The sequence below is a fragment of the Schistocerca piceifrons genome, chromosome X, assembly GCF_021461385.2.
Source record: "Schistocerca piceifrons isolate TAMUIC-IGC-003096 chromosome X, iqSchPice1.1, whole genome shotgun sequence".
NCBI classification, from domain to species: Eukaryota; Metazoa; Arthropoda; class Insecta; order Orthoptera; family Acrididae; genus Schistocerca; species Schistocerca piceifrons.
This window is the reverse complement of record NC_060149.1, coordinates 139285649-139303046: the sequence shown is the minus strand read 5'-3', so window position 1 is coordinate 139303046 and position 17398 is coordinate 139285649. Positions and strand designations below refer to the sequence as shown.

Below are 17398 nucleotides of genomic sequence, written 5' to 3'. Positions count from 1 at the left end.
CAGGAAAATTAAAGTTTAAATATTCCATCGATATAGACGTATTAGACACGCAGCAAGCAAAGGCAAGTGAGACAGATTTGGGTTTTAACGTCCTGTCGTTAGGAACTGAAGACAAGACCGGGATGGACAAGGATAGGGCAGGTAAATGTCCACGAATTTGTAAACGAAAAATTTCGTCATTCGCTTTAAGTGCTCTAGAGAGACCACGTAAAACCTAAGAGTGGGTGGCCGGATTAGGATTTTAACCACGCTTCTCCCGTGTACGGTTGAACCACTGTACCATCTCGTTACGTGTTGAAGAGCATGGTAGGGAAACGCAGCAGACACCATCCAGTAAATCAGTTTGCGATATTCGTCCTCCCAGATTAATACTTATTTTGAGTGTAGTAAAAAAGTATACTGAAGAGATTTCTTTCGATACGGTTCCACAACCCCGATGAAACCTCAAAATAAAGACATTTTCCGCTACTGGCTGTATATTTCTCAGTTTATATGTGCTTAAGCCGGTATATGGTGATAGATAATTTTGATCAGTTTTATGATGCTGGATAATTCACCATATACCTTCCATTGAATTCATCAATATTCTGTACAATGTCACACATGATAATGAGATAATGGTCGAAGTTGGTCACGCGCAAGTAGAAGAAAGTACTGCACAGCCCAGAGAGGAAAATGCCACCATACAAAAAAAGAAAAACGTGGGGAGTCAGTGGCTGCGATGAGAATGAACTTGGGATCCATTCGGAGGCCAGAGTCGCAACGTGGAAAGCAGGGCCGGCTGGCGTCCTTTCCGGAAACCGGTTCTGCAGGAAAGCGACGCGTCTCCGCTGATGGAAGTACTTTCTCCGGTTATCTCGTGCCACGTGGGCGGCTTCGGCAGCGTGCAGTTCACTGCCAATCTGGCGTTCTCTTGCGTCCTCGCGCCACACTCACGGTCCGCCTGCTTAGCTGGGTAGTAATGTGCTTGCCGCCCACGCAGCGGGCCCGGGTTCGATTCCCAGCCGGGTTGGAGATTTTCTCCGCCCGTGGTCTGGGTGTTGTAATGTCCTCATTCCGTTTCATACTCATGACGGGCGTGCAAGTCGCCCAATGTGGCGACGACTGAAATAAGACTTGCACTTGGCGGCCCAACTTCCCCGGATGGGACCTCTCGGCCAACAATGCCATACGCTCATTTCACTCACGATCAGCTGACACCGTGCCACTAAGCGTTATACACCGATCCCACCACTGCAGCTATACTCTATCCCTCAGAAGATCCCTGCATGTCTGCACGTTTCGTCAGCGCCTCAATATTAATAAAAGACGAACTGTAACAATTTAACTGTTAATCTTTATCTCAAAAATAACAACAACCCTGAAGCCAGTTTCAGCAGTTAAGAATCATCTTGACATCACTACAAAAGACGAAAGATCCCAATCATAGCCCGTCACTACTACGCGAAAATGGCTTCTTGCAGTTTTCTTGCCGGTCGCGGTGGCCGAGCGGTTCTAGGGCCTTCAGTCCGGAACCGCGCGACTGCTACGGTCGCAGGTTGGAATCCTGCCTCAGGCATGGGTGAGTGTGATGTCCTTAGGTTAGTTAGGTTTAAGTAGTTCTAAGTTCTAGGGACTAATGACCTCAGATGGTAAGTTCCATAGTGCTCAGAACCATTTTGCAGTTTTCTTTCTTGATGATGGTTACCAACACTTTGGATCAAACAGACAAGAAAGAAATATCGCTACAATCCATATTAATATAGTAACGTGTTGCAAGAAATGCACACACACACTTGCTACGTAAGTCAAATGGAGTGATGTGCCTCCCTACACTACACCTAACAAGGGAACCTCCCCATCGCACCCCCCTCAGATTTAGTTATAAGTTGGCACAGTGGATAGGCCTTGATAAACTGAACACAGATCAATTGAGAAAACAGGAAGAAATTATGTAAAACTGTGAAAAAATAAGCAAAATATACAAACTAAGTAGTCCGTGGGCGACATAGGCAATATAATGTACTATTTGAGCACGGAAGTGGCGTGGTCCCGTGGTAGCGTGAGCTGCTGCGGAACGAAAGGTCCTTGGTTCAAGTCTACCCTCGAATGAAAATTTTACTTTCTTTATTTTTGCATAGTTATTATCTGTCCGTTCGTTCATTGACGTCTCTGTTCACTGTAATAAGTTTAATGTCTGTGTTTTGCGACCGCATCGCAAAACCGTGCGATTAGTAGACGAAAGGACGTGCCTCTCCAATGGGAACCGAAAACATTTGATCGCAAGGTCATACGTCAAACGATTCCTCCACAGGAAAACACATCTGATATATTCTATACGACACTGGAGACGGCATGTGCGTCACATGACAGGAATATGTTGTCGACCCACCTAACTTGTACTCTTGGCGAGTGGGTAAAAAGATTCTTCTACCTTGCCCGATTTAAGTTTTCTTGTGGATGTGATAATCACTCCCAAAAAAGTGATGAAAACATAAGAGTTTGTCACATAAACTGAAAATAAAAGATTAAACCTTTTACTCGATGGAAGTTTTGAACCAAGGACCTTTCGTTCCGCAGCTGCTCACGTTACCACGAGACCACGGCGCTCCTGCATTCATAATGTCCATGATATTGCATATCTTCCCATGAACTACTCAGTTTGTATATTTTGCTTATTTTTTCACAGTTCCACACAACTTCTTCCTGTTTTCTCAATTGATCTGTGTTCAGTTTTTCAAGGCCTATCCACTGTGCCAACTTATAACTAAATCTGAGGGGGGTGCGATGGGGAGGTTCCCTTGTAAGAATCCAGACCGTTTGATTTTTACTTGCTGTTATCTATGTTCGCTTTATCGCTTGTTGGTTGCCAAACATATCCCCCCCCCCCCCCCTTTAAGTGTAGCTTAAGGCAGGCACAGCAGTCCTACTGACACATCAAGTCTATATACAGTGCTTACGACACGTAGCTACGCCAATAAGGATTGTATTGTTCTTCATGTCTACATATTTGCTGCCCTCTGCAGCTAGAGGGCTCCGAATTGTGTGGTGTGTAACGTGGCAGTGGTTAGCGGAACGATGTCGCTCCGTGGGAAGCAGCGTAATGTAATCGAGTTTCGAATTCGAGGAGTTCATCCACACATGGGACACATTTTCTTTCAGGATAACAGTGCCCCAGATCACACACTAGCGCTGCGACATTTGCAAGAATCCGACGCCTTGGGTTCACTGTCATGATCACCCTCCATACAGTCCCGACCGGCCCCATCCGATTTTCATCTCTTTCAGTGGTGATGATGCAGTGCAAGCAGAAGCGAGGTTGTAGCTCTGTCAACAAAGTCAAACATTCCACAGTGACAGTGTCAATGAACTCTTCTCTTGTTGGAAGAAATGTGCTCGTTGCTAGTGTGACTATCTTGAGAAATAAATACGCATAATGTTAATAATGTTTCTTTTATTTAAAAAGCTTTAAGAGATTTCCCATAAATAATTTGGAGGCATTGCCCTTCACGACGCTCTCGTATACACTCATTATTTGTGCCTGGTACTGTCATTCTGTGTTCAGGTTTTTTCTGACGGATTTAGAGATCTAAATATTATTTTTCCTAAGTGGGTCATCAGTATTATTGCAAATTTTGCTGAGAAGAGTAATAATCAGCATTATCAGATAACATCCTGTCCGCCCCCGGTAGCTGAATGGTTAGCCGGCACGGTAGCCCAGCGTGTTGGGTCAGAGGGTTAGCTGCCCTCTGTAATAAAAGAACTGAATAAAAGGAACAACAACGAACTTCAACGGATGTCATGTGACGTCCACTACGACCAAATACAACAAGCCATGACGAACAAAATGGAAAAAAAAGGTCAGCGTGACCAATTGTCAATCCTCAGGGCCCGTGTTCGATTCCCGGCTGGGTCGGGGTATTTTCTCCGCCCAGGGACTGGGTGTTGTGCTTTCCTCATCATCATCCTATCATCCTCATCGACTGCAGGTCACCGAAGTGGCATCAAATGGAAAGACCGGCACCCGGCGAACGGTCTGCCCGACGGGAGGTCCTAGCCATACGATTAAACAAAAAAGATAACATTCTGATTGTGTTTTTCATTTCTTGGCTTTGCCGGGATTCGTATAAAGACTAGCTAACTCATCTCAGTTGCGGAAATATCTGAAGACAGAATGGCCCGCCACGTTTCTGAACCAATCCGTCCGAGGTCATGGAACGAGGTGGCACAAGAGTTAAGAAAATTGGTTTCCAAAGTGGGAGGAACAGGAGGCGGTTCCACTTCAAATGCAGCCCAGGTTTCGTTTTCCTTGGCTATAAAAAAATAACGCTTCTGGTGGCGGAAGAACTTTTCGCAAAGTGTATTTGAGCGGCAAGAGGAGGAGTGGTGTTGGCGTAAAGTTCCTGACGACCAGACCCTGTGTTAACGCAGTGTCCCAGATTAAATTTCAGACCTGTCCGTAGTGTGTCATGACGTGATGGCATGTGATACTGTTGATGGTAATACGTCAGTTTAATGGAGTAGTTAAGTCCGGCGGTGGGCTTGTTGCTATTCAGGATGTGTAAGCTATGTACTGGCACCGGCTTTCACCCTCTCCCATCTTCATACAACACAAACAAGACAGTACATTAGGTGCACACGGACTACGGCCCCTACACTCAGCAGGTACACTTAGTACACAACTCTCAACCAGTGCGTGCATCTAGGCGATGGCGGCCGATTTTCATCCCTGTCACTTTCTAGTTCAAGCCAGCGCCTAGTCTGTAATGACCTAAGCGTCGATGGAACATTAGAATCTTACCATCTAACCCTGCATCAAGAATAACAAGACGCAATTTGACGAACATAGGTAAAAGTAAACAATGACGTTCTCGCTGGAAATCAGTAATCCTACAGCTTTCATGTTTCTTCATTTTTGATCCAAAGTCTTTCACTTTATCAAGCAGCCTCGCATACGCTCCCCTTTCCTTCTCCGATCGGCACTTGCCGAATATCTAAACACGTCGTCGCTATGCTCCTTAAAATCAGATTTCACTTGCCTTCCAACTAATGGTACATGCATGAAATGTATTCGCAGTTGCGAATACCAGCAACCATCAGCTGCGTAAGGGAATGACGACAGTGAAAATTTGTGCCAGGCGGGGCTCGAATCCAGATTGCCCGCTTTGCGCGGGCCGTCGCCTTAACTGCTTTGGCTATCCGTGCACAATTCACGGCCACTTCCATATGTCGTCGTTACTGCGTCACAACCTATACTCCTACACACATTATGTAATTCTCGTACAGAGGTGTGGGGGGGGGGGGGATATTTTAACTAGAAGTCGCTGCCTGGTACCGGCGGATAAATACTATACTTCAGAGCCTGTGTTGTTAAGAAGAAACAATGCAATGTTGCTTCGGACATGTTTGCATATCCGAAGAAATATTACATCGTTTTTCTTAACAACGCAGGCATTGCAGTATCGTATTGTAAAAATATTTTCGTAACTTCAGTGAAATGGTGTTTGAATGCAAAATTTAATCGGAACCAACTGGTAAAGAATTTGTTACCGTATCCACCGAAACAGCATTTCACAGTCCGTTAACTCAACTCTTTCAGCGGTAATGTACGGGATTGTATTTGAAAATCAGGATGAATCTCAATTTGCACTACCGGTAATTTTTTTCTGAGTAGATTGGATGTACAATGGGTAGTGTACAAATTAAAACTAGGTGCAATGAGTTTTACTACAACTCCACTAGCATCGCGAATTTTGAAAGTGGAAAATATTTCGCACATATTACGTGGTGGCGCTGACATACTTTAGGACACTGATTTGTCCACAGACTGCTGATTCACCTCATACTTGCGACGTCATTAGAACACAGGAAGCCGGCCGAAGTGGCCGTGCGGTTAAAGGCGCTGCAGTCTGGAACCGCAAGACCGCTACGTCGCAGGTTCGAATCCTGCCTCGGGCGTGGATGTTTGTGATGTCCTTAGGTTAGTTAGGTTTAACTAGTTCTAAGTTCTAGGGGACTAATGACCTCAGCAGTTGAGTCCCATAGTGCTCAGAGCCAGCCAGAACACAGGACTGAAGGGATAAGGGCGATTACGACATTCCTACATATCAATTTTCGAAGCATAAACGCTTTTTTGGCTTCATGGTTGATGGGGTAAGTGCGAGACTACAGATCATAAGGGACAGTGTTTTTTTTCTGTCGCTTCTAGCTTCTTCCATATCGAGCAATGATTTGCATACGTAAGTCCAACTTGTACCGTGGCTCGGAGCCCCCGCTAAACTGCAGGACCCTCTGTAATTATTTGAATACGTTAGTTCAGAAGTCAGAATAAATATAGGGCAATCCACTTCCAGGAGGGTTAGCCTGGATGATTCTAATGAAAAGGACACCGTAGATTTCCTTCCCCATCCTTTCGTAATCCCATGTTATGCTCGGCTCTGATAACGGTGCTGTCGACTGGACGTGAAACTTTCATCTTTCTTCCTTCTCCAAATAGGACTACTGGCAGTACAACTCTGTGCTGATCAGATCAACCTTTGGGCTGATCAGAGCTTTAATTATATCGCTTCTCCTCTCTCGAGGAGCTGCTAGCTGTTCTCATGAGGCTGAGTGAATCCTGTTCCGCTTCTGCCTGCAGTGGAAACACTCTGTTGGCAACGAAGATAAAACTGTCAGATAATACGGTCGCCACGGACAGAGATTAAATTTTTTCAGTAAAGGTGCAGTCTTAGTCGAACAGTCCCTGAAGCCTCTTCGTGAGAAAGTGCCTTTAGTAGTGACTAATGACTACAACCGAGACATAACTGATGTCCTTCTCTTAAGCTTACTGAGATAATCATAACATTTTTCGAATACTAACTTCATTAAAGAAAGGTCTGAGTGCAATCTCCCCTCGATAGCAATGTCATTAGAGGCGGAGGACTTCCTCAACTGCATATGATGTGGGAAATTGGCATCCAAGGTATATTCAAGGGAACCACAGCGGCTCACTTGTTGAGGAAAAATCATCGGAACATGTAACTCCGGATGGCCACAAATAGACTAAATCCGCACCTCCGTAATGCGAGTCTAGCCTATTAGCTACTGTGTTAACTTGGTCGACAACTAAGGTTGGGCCCCCACTGTAAATGTTCTCACTACGGCGAGCAAGCGGTCACCAACGAACCTCTGTTTTTGACTCATATGGGCATTTCAAGCATTTTAATCGGAGAATCTACCACCTAAGCGATGGCCTTTCTTGTCTGGCGGAAGTAATACGCATTGCCGACGGCATGGCAACATAAGCATAATAATTGCGTCATTCTCTAATGTTATCAACAATTGTACTCCATCAATTCGTAAGAACACAGCGATTCAGTTGTGAGAGCGAAACCATTGTAACACCTGCACAAGTCCTACTGCTATATCCATTTTAACCGTCCTTGTTGACAGAACACAGAATGCCGCTTCCGCTCACCTCTCCTAAGGGCAGAAATTTGCCTTCTTGAACGCAATAGCCTCAATACCCTCACAGACAGCGGAAAGAGAATATACTAATCAGTTAATGCATACCCAGTGCAGAAGGATGTGACTTACCAGAACAAACAGAACAAAGGTAGGAAAATCTAGTAAATCATCAACTTGTCTTCGTTTCCGAAGCCATGCTGTCTTCGGACCCGAAGTCGAGCTTGAAAGAGAGCCTGGATACCCAGAACAAAAAAAAATGTTCAAATATGTGTGAAATCTTATGGGACTTAACTGCTCAGGTCATCAGTCCCCAAGCTTACACACTACTTAACCTAAATTATCCTAAGGACAAACACACACACCCATGCCCGAGGGAGGACTCGAACCCCCGCCGGGACCAGCAGCACAGTCCACGACTGCAGCGCCTTAGACCGCTCGGCGATACCCAGAAGCTAACATGCATCATACGTGATCAAAAGCGAAATATTCCGGTACACCATCGACTTGTTTTCAGATCGACGAGATTTCTGAAGCTAGCGCGAAAATGAAGCTGGCTGAGAATACTTAAGATCATACAAAAACTGTCGTAGTACTTGTCACCTGCTCCACGTATTTTTATAATGAAAGCAAACAACTTTTTTTAAAAATTTCTGTTCTTCATTCCATTCACCCTCCCTCACTTCTTAGTACTATTAGTTCTCTGGAGTTTTCTTTTGCAATATCAGATGGAGGGCAGTTTTAATGGGTAACTTAGTAGCCGGTCGTTGTGGCCGAGCGGTTCTAGGCGCTTCAGTCTGGAACTGCGCGACCGCTATGGTCGCAGGTTCGAAACCTGCCTCGGGCATGGATGTGTGTGATGTCCTTAAGTTAATTAGGTTTAATTAGTTCTAAATTCTAGGGGACTGATGACCTCAGATGTTAAGTCCCACAGTGCTCAGAGCCATTTTGGTAACTTAGCAACAGTTAAATAAATACCTTATTTTTGGTAAAATAAATAAACGCAGGTACTTCAAGAAATAACAATAAAGTGAAACTTAATGGCAGATTACAACTGTGTGCCGGACCGAGACTCGAACTCGGGACCTTTGCCTTTCGCGGACAAGCGGTCTACCAAAGTTTGGAAGGTAGGAGACGAGGTATTGGCAGAAGTAAAGCTGTGAGAACGTGGCGTGAGTCGTGCTTGGGTAGCTCTGTTGGTAGAGCACTTACCCGCGAAAGGCAAAGGTCCCGAGTTCGAGTCTCGGTCCGGCACACAGTTTTTATCTGCCAGGAAGTTTCATATCAGCACACACTCCGCTGTAGAGTGAAAATTTCATTCTAGAAACAATAAAGTGTATTTTTGTACAATTTGTTTCAAAAATATGGCTCAAATGGCTCTGAGCACTATGCGACTTAACTTCTGAGGTCATCAGTCGCCTAGAACTTAGAACTAATTAAACCTAACTAACCTAAGGACATCACACACATCCATGCCCGAGGCAGGATTCGAACCTGCGACCGTAGCGGTCGCTCGGTTCCAGATTGTAGCGCCTACAACCGCACGGCCACTTCGGCCGGCGTTTCAAAAATACAATGTACAAAAATGACCACAGTAGTTTTCTAAGTAATGTACCAACAATAACGATAAAGAAATAAAAGTTCTTAGGAAACAGCAGGCGTAAAACACCGGCCAGTGTAAAGTTTACTCTTGCCCCGGAATTTTGTTCTCACTTTCGTGGACAGAAAATTTCGGCCCAGTAGAAGCCGGATATTTGTCATCCACTCTCTCCGCCTCGCTGACTAAAGTGCGACAGGGAAAGCAAGAGGCCATAAGCCAGTTTGGCCGGGAGAGAAATCCGAGGCGGCTTCGCCAAATAGAGACACAGCTGCGACCATCCCTGCCCTCCCCAGCCTCCGGACCCGCATGCGTGTCTGTGGCTGTCTGCGCCGGAACGAGCAGCCTGCATTGTGAAATGAATGGCGTGACGCAGCGCGGGCGTTGCGACATCCAGCTGATGATGACACGTTTAGGATTTCCCCTAGGGCAACGCCACAAAGGTGTCGAGATAGTGACAGCATCTCTTACCAAACTATACCAACACTTTCTTCTCTTTGTCTTTCAAGAAGGAGAACGACTGTTCTCCCTGATGGCTCTGAAATTTATTATCGTGAACATGGAAAGAATTAAATCTACCATTCTACACGGGCAGAAAGAAAGACCAGCCGCTGGATCACTGCATTTTTTTTTTAAATTACCAATTTAATATCTCGAAGTCAGGTTTGTAAGGGGCCGTAGGCCCTTACTATAACTTTGCACTCGGCACAGGTCGATGGGCGAACAATCGATTGTGACGTGCTGAGAGAGCGAGTGCCGAGATGCGCCAGAGTGGTTGGCGGGAATGGTGTGCGTGTGGAGGCCATTATTGGAATATAGGGTTTTTAACCGAGAAGGGTGCACCATCGCCGTGGTTAGACCCCTAAATAATAAATGAATGCTGGGAAAGCGATGAAGTATCTTTGTAAAAGTGATCAGTGACGTTACTGCCGGCCGGAGTGGCCGAGCGGCTAAAGGCGCTACGGTCTGGAACCGCACGACCACTACGGTCGCAGGTTCGAATCCTGCCTCGGGCATGGATGTGTGTGATGTCCTTAGGTTAGTTAGGTTTAAGTAGTTCTAAGTTCTAGGGGACTTATGACCACAGCAGTTGAGTCCCATAGTGCTCAGAGCCGTTTTTTGACGTTACTAGTGCCGATATTTAGTTTCGCGTCTACCGCGCCGGCCTAACCTTGGATTGCAGTGATGGATTAGCGTGTGACGATAATGGCAAATCAAGAAATCCTGTGCTGAGATTAGCCGTAATTACATATGTATGACGAAGGCAGTGGCTCTCTCCTTTTTGTATTTTGATAAGAATATACGTTCATAATTAGTAAAACTGTGTTGGTGTTCCTTATTACCATACATTCAGTATTATAGTATTGAACAGGACGAACTGGAAAGTAACAACTTCCGTAGCAGTCAATTCCGATTACCAGCCCCATTAGGTTCATGGTCATGTTAATAATAAATATTGGGCTGCTATTCTATCAGATCAGGTTAGGATAAAAACGGAGGTGTTACAGGTTGCAATGAACAGTTTGTCGAAAATTTTAGTTTAATGCTACGGCCTCATTCTTTATACAAACTTTGCGGCACTAGTTTTAAATCTGAAGATGATTTATTTATCAGGCCAGAAACCGTACTCGAGAAATAAATATACTGAACCAGATGAAGTCCTCTTTCAGTATACCAGCAGTGCTACGGTTTTCTCAGGACATTCATGTCCTTTACTATGAAAGAATGACCGATAGCCAACTCTAACCATCACAAGCCTAACTGAGCCTGCAGCTCACTTGCTGTACCGCCCATGTTCTTTCTAACACAAAACATTTCAGCAGCCTCTCATTCTAAGTAGTGACAGAATTTTTATCGCGGTTCGCTGATGACATTGTAATTTTGTCAGAGACAGCAAAGGACCTGGAAGAGCAGTTGAACAGAATGGACAGTGTCTTGAAAGGAGGATATGATATGAACATCAACAAAAGCAAAACGAGGATAATGGAATGTACTCGAATTAAATCGGGTGATACTGCGGGAATTAGATTAGGAAATGAGACGCTTAAAGTAGCAAAGGAGTTTTGCTATTTGGGGAGCAAAATAACTCACGACGGTCGAAGTAGAGAGAATATAAAATGTAGACTGGCAATGGCAAAGAAAGCGTTTATGAAGAGGAGAAATTTGTTAACATCGAGTATAGATTTAAGTGTCAGGAAGTGAAACGTGGACGATAAATACTTTAGACAAGAAGAGAATAGAAACTTTCGAAATGTGGTGATACAGAAGAATGCTGAAGATTAGATGGGTAGATCACATAACTAATGAGGAGGTATTGAACAGAATTGGGGAGAAGAGAAATTTGTGGCACAACTTGATTAGAAGAAGGGATCGGTTGGTAGGACATATTCTGAGGCATCAAGGGATCACCAATTTAGTACTGGAGGGCAGCGTGGAGGGTAAAAATCGTAGAGGTAGACCAAGAGATGAATACACTGAAGAAATTCAGAAGGATGTAGGTTGCAGTAGGTGCTGGGAGATGAAGAAGCTTGCACAGGATAGAGTAACATGGAGAGCTGCATCAAACCAGTCTCTGGATTGAAGACCACAAACAAAACATTAGTGAAATGCTATTTTATAGAGTAGTATCGCTTGCCCTAACATAACGAAGCAATGTGGCACAGGCGACCCGCATTCGGCTGGACTGGGATTCAGTTCTCCGTTAGGTCATCCAAGGTTTCCCATGGTCTCCCTGCATAGCTTAAAAAAATTCTGGGACGTTTCCTCTGAAAAAGACATGGCCGATTTATTTCTCCGCTCCCATTTTTTCCTCCGTCTCTAACGACCTCGTAGTCGACGGAACATAAAACCTTACTCTCCCTTTCTCTGTGTGCAACAAAATGGAAAGCTTTTGAAATTTCGGACTATCTCTGGCCGAAATCTCACACATCGGGATGTTTCGAGACACGAATTACAAAACAGCCATAGCCATCGAGAAAAGTGAGTTGAAAAGTGGTAAACACTGGTTAGTTGCCTGATATACTTTGTCTTGAGTCCTGACTCAGTCATGATGCAGCTTATCTGCCGTTTTTTCCAACAACTTAGAGTAAACACCAGGACTAAAAATGTGTGTGAAATCTTATGGGACTTAACTGCAAAGGTCATCAGTCCCTAAGCGTACACACTACTTAACCTAAATTAGCCTAAGGACAAACACACACACCCATGCCCGAGGGAGGACTCGAACCCCAGGCGGGACCAGCCGCACAGTCCAGGACTGCAGCGCCTTAGACCGCTCGGAAACACCGGGACTGTTCCTGGCAGAAAACCACAAGTCATTTCTGAACAAGCTTCCCATCACCGAACTGCTCGCAATCCTGACATTTGAACTAGAAACTTGCTCTTCACCTTTCTTGGTCCAAGAGACCTTCGCTGATGCAGTCGGCGGTGCTAGCGGTATTCGCTGGTGTATCCTCTCCACAAAGGGAAGTATTATCGTCTATATCACTGTGACATCGCACTACGATGTGTGCGGATCGAATACAAACAGCAGTCACAGAACAGTTCTACTGGCCTTTTTTGAAGCTACAAATGAAGCAAAGTCGAAATATACAGGTTTGTTTCCGCAAACGCTACAACTGAAACTGAGATACACTGCGAGATCAAAAGTATCGGGACACCTGGCTGAAAATGACTTACAAGTTCGTGGCGCCCTCCATAGGTAATGCTGGAATTCAATATGGTGTTGGCCCACCCTTAGCCTTCACGGCAGCTTCCACTCTCGTAAGCATACGTTCAATCAGGTGCTGGAAGGTTTCTTGGGGAATGGCGGCCATTTCTTCACGGAGTGCCGCACTGAGGAGAGGTATCGATGTCGGTCGGTGAGGCCTGGCACGAAGTCGCCGTTCCAAAACATCCCAAACGTGTTCTATAGGATTCAGGTCAGGGCTCTGTGCAGGTCAATCCATTACAGGGATGTTATTGTCTTTTGACCAATCCGCCACAGGCCGTGCATCATCGCGTTGAAAGATGCAATGGCCATTCCCGAATTGCTCTTCAACAGTGGGAAGCAATAAGGTGCCTAAAACATCATTGTAGGACGCAAAACAACTATGGGTGCAAGCCTCCTCCATGAGAAGCACGACCACACCATAACACCACCGCCTCCAAATTTTACTGTTGGCACTACACACGCTGGCAGATGACGTTCACCGGGCATTCGGCATACCCACACTCTGCCATCGGATCGCCACATTGTGTACCGTGGTTCGTCACTCCACACAACGTTTTTCCACTGTCCAGTCGTTTAATGTTTACGTTCCTTACACCAAGCGAGGCGTCGATTAGCATTTACCGGCGTGATGTGTGACTTATGACCAGCCGCTCGACCATGAAATCCAAGTTTTCTCACCCCCCACCAAAGTGTCATAGTACTTTCAGTGGATCCTAATGCAGTTTGGAATTTCTGTGTAATGGTCTGGACATATGTCTGCTTATTACACATTACGGCCCTTTTCAACTGTCGGCGGTCTCTGTCAGTCAACAGACGAGGTCAGCCTGTACGCTTTTGTGCTGTACGTGTCCCTTCACGTTTCCACTTCACTGTCACATCGGAAACAGTGGACCTAGGAATGTTTAGAAGTGTGGAAATCCCGTGTACAGACGTATGACACAAGTGACAACCAATCCTCTGACTACGTTCGAAGTGCGTGAGTTCCACGGAGCGCCCCATTCTGCTCTCTCACGATGTCTAATGACTACTGAGGTCTCTAATATGGAGTACCTGGCATTAGGCGGCAGCACAATGCACCTAACATGAAAAACGTACGTTTTTGGAGGTGTCCGGACACTTTTGATTCATAGTGTACTTAAAATGCAAAATATTAGTACGCTTGGCAGCACAGTTTATAAATAGTTAGAAGTGTATTCTTTCAGAAATGTGAAAGTACTAGTTTTCGCCAAAGACTGCATATAATCTATCCCCGAGCGATTTGCACTTCTTAGGAGGTACTTGTTCGAATGTGCGCAGGCCCATACAAATATATCTGCGCGACTTACAAACCACGACTCAACAGCTCTGATAGGCACTATATACCGATATTTCCATCGAGCTCCTCGTCGAACTGCCCCGTATTAGCCTTTTACACCGTATTCACAATCGGATGGACACAGAAAGATAATCTTGCTTATAACTTTTTTTCGTTAACCTCTCTGTTATTTTTCAAGAAGAATTTTACTGTCGGTGAGTAGCTAATGAAGTATTTGTTTTGTAAATAGACTTCCACAACTAAACTGTTTTATTTATTTCTTTTATCATTTTTTTCTTGCTATTAGTTTCGGGACCGTAGCACCACATTCAAGAAGTCATTCTGCCATCACTTAAGCCGTCAGTCTGGGCTCCGACATCGCCATGTGCTCCTTCTCTAATGACGTTGTCGTCGATGGGACTTTAAATCCTAATTTGCTCTTCCTCCTTCAGACCAGAAGATGATGTGCAGGATATCAGGTGGGGCCTTATCAGAGGAGGTATCTCCACGTTCATTTAAAGTGATTTTATGAAAACCACAGAAAGCCTAAACTTTGAACCCCAGGCAGGGATTTCAATCCCCCCCCCCCCCCCCTCTATGCGAGTCACGGCGCCAACTCGCCCTGTAATGGGGTGTTCTATGGTTCTTGCTTCTTGCGCCTTTAGCATATCCTCTTAGCGCGATTTGGTTGACGCCTTTCAAGTATTCGTCTACATTGCAGCAAATGTTTAGCGCCCACAGGACCTATTATTGTGTTGTTAATGATGGAAGTGACACATTAGGTAAGATATGGTGCCAGTCAATAACGTATCTCTTTCGGAAAGTACTAAGGCGTCAACAAGCTTAAGGCTCCTAACCGACAAACCATCAGCAATGTCACTGAACGACACTCTGAAGAGAACTTTGGAATTTTACGCAGCGAAGAATCTGATCAGTAACTATCGTGGTATCATTTCCCGTTACCAGCCAAACTCTGGAAAGATCACTCTTGTTTGTGCACCAGCTGGTCACAGGGCTTCAGGGACTCGCCACAATAAATCAACAGCTTCAGAAATAGCGTATGGAAATAATTTGACGATGAAAACTTTGATAGAAGCAAAAAAAGCAAAATTGTCAGTTATCCTCAAAGTGAGTTACAGGTGTCTATCCACTGTCATTTTGATAACCTACAGCAGCAACATTACTCTTCAGTTTACAATTAAGTGCTTGGCAGAAGGTAGAAGAAGCCATTTTAAAACCATATCTCTACTATTCCTCTCTCTAATTAAGTATGTAAAAAGTTAACACCTAAATCTCTCCGAACGAGCTATGATTTCTCCTATTTCATTCGTCCCTGTGTAAGTAATAGGCAACAAAATAGTTTGTTATTCAGAGGAGAAAGTTGTTTATTGACGTTTCTTGAAAAGATATCCCGCGATAAAAAAAAACTCCTTGGTTTTAATGAGTGAGTGTCGTCCCAACTCTCTTCTGTTTCGTGATAACAAAAAAGGAGACACCCTCCTATGACGTTTTCGATGTCTTCCGTCAATCCTATCTGGTAAGAATCCCATACTGCGCAATAGCATTCTAGAAGAGAAATGACTAACGTAGTGAAAAAAATTTCTTTAGTAGATTTTTGCAGTTTCTCAGTGCTCTGCCAGTAAAACGCAGTCTGTACTCTGCCTTTCAAACAACATTTTCTTTGTCATCTTTCAAACGTAAGTTGTTCCTGACTGTCATTCGTAGGTGTTAAGTTAAATCTGCAACCTCTAAATTTGTGTCGTTTGTTATGTAACAGCAATTAAACAGAGCTGTCTTAGTACTCATTAGGAGTGACTCACACATTTATTTTTCAAGGTCTATTGCCACTTTTTCACAATTCAGATATCTTATCAACACCATTTTTTATTTGTTTTTAACTTCTGTTGCGGTCACTAGACGGTAAAGGACGGCATTATCTGCAAACAGTCTACGAGGGCATGCTGAAAAGTAATGTCTCCGAATTTCTTATGTGAAAAATTCTTAAAGCTCTTTAAATAAAATAAAAAGTTATTAAAACTCTACATCTTTATTCTTCATCTCTATATATTTACAGCTCTCTGACACAAGCGGGCTCCCAATTGTAGCATGTAACAAGGCAGTTTTATTGTTCATCTCTACATATTTGCAGCCCGCTGCCACTAGAAGCGTCTCAATTGTAGCGTGTAACATTGCAGTGTGTAACGGAACTAAGTCAGTGCTTGAGAAACAGAGTGCTGTAATCGAGTTTCAAATTTGAAGAGTTCGTCCACACAGGGAGCATCGGCCGGCCGCAGTGGCCGAGCGGTTCTAGGCGCTACAGTCTGGAACCGCGCGACCGCTACGGTCGCAGGTTCGAATCCTGCCTCGGGCATGGATGTGTGTGATGTCCTTAGGCTAGTTAGGTTTAAGTAGTTCTACGTTCTAGGGGACTGATGACGTCAGCAGTTAAGTCCCATAGTGCTCAGAGCCATTTGAACCATTTTTGAACAGGGAGCATCCTCTCCTTCAGCTTGGCACTGCCAGACCACACGCGTGCGCTGCGACATTTCCAACAATCCCACGTCTTGGGTTCACCGTCATCGATCATTCTCCATACAGTCCCGACTTGGCCCCATCTGATTTCCGTTTGTTTCCAAAACTTAGAGGACACTTTCGAGGACTTCCCTTTGATTGTGATGACGCGGAGCAAGTGGAGGTGAGGTTGTGGCACCGTGGTATCAACAAACTAGTCTATCGTTGGGAGAAATGTGTTCTTAGCCACGGTGACTATGATGAGAAATAAATGTGTAGACATGAAGAATAAATTTGTGGAATGTTAATAACATTTGTTTTACTTAAAAAGTGCCAACGGCTTTGCCGCAGTGGTCACACCGGTTCCCGTCAGATCACCGAAGTTAAGCGCTGTCGGGCTGGGCTAGCACTAGGATGGGTGACCATCCGCTCTGCCAAGCGCTGTTGGCAAGCAGGGTGCACTCAGCCCTTGTGAAGCAAACTGAGGAGCTACTTGATTGAGAAGTAGTAGCGGCTCCGGTCTTGTAAACTGACATACGGCCGGGTCAGCCATGTACTGACACATGCCCCTCCATATCCACATCCATTGACGCCTATGGGCTGAGGATGACACGGCGGCCGGTAGGTACCATTGAGCCTTCCAAAGCCTTTTCGGACACAGTTTACTTTTTAGTTTTTACTTAAAAAGCTTTAAGGATTTTCAGTAAAAAATTCGGAGGCATTAATTTTCAGTACGTTTTCGTACATCCATCACATTCGCCAGTGCGGCTGGTCCCGGCGGAGGTTCGAGTCCTCCCTCGGGCATGGGTGTGTGTGTTTGTCCTTAGGATAATTTAGGTTAAGTAGTATGTAGGCTTAGGGA

At 44.8% G+C, this 17398-nt stretch overlaps 1 pseudogene; it reads left to right on the top strand.

The window, feature by feature from the left end:
- The first annotated feature begins 16868 nt into the window (after positions 1 to 16868).
- Positions 16869 to 16986, top strand: LOC124723432 (annotated as a pseudogene).
- Positions 16987 to 17398: the final 412 nt, after the last annotated feature.